The sequence below is a fragment of the Arachis ipaensis genome, chromosome B10 (assembly GCF_000816755.2).
Source record: "Arachis ipaensis cultivar K30076 chromosome B10, Araip1.1, whole genome shotgun sequence".
NCBI classification, from domain to species: Eukaryota; Viridiplantae; Streptophyta; class Magnoliopsida; order Fabales; family Fabaceae; genus Arachis; species Arachis ipaensis.
In genome coordinates, this window is record NC_029794.2 from 127,863,191 (window position 1) to 127,863,518 (window position 328).

The window sequence follows — 328 nt, forward strand, 5'->3', positions numbered from 1 at the left end:
AAAATGTGACAGATAAAAAATTAAATTATTAAATCTTTTTTATTTTTGCTGGCATAATCACAAAAAATAATACAAATATGATTTTTATCGTCTTAGACGGTAAAAATAAAACTAAATGTACAAATTGATAAATTTCTATATCTCAATTTAAATTGACAAAAAAAATTTTAAATAAAAAAAAAAACAAATAGAAAAGATCCTTTTTTTTTTGGTGACTGAAAAGATCTCTTTTGAATGGTCATACTTTGACCGCATCCATGTGCATTTCCTTTTACAAAATAGAAACAATTTGGGTGTTGTGAGTTGTGAGAAAAGATGAGAAAAATGT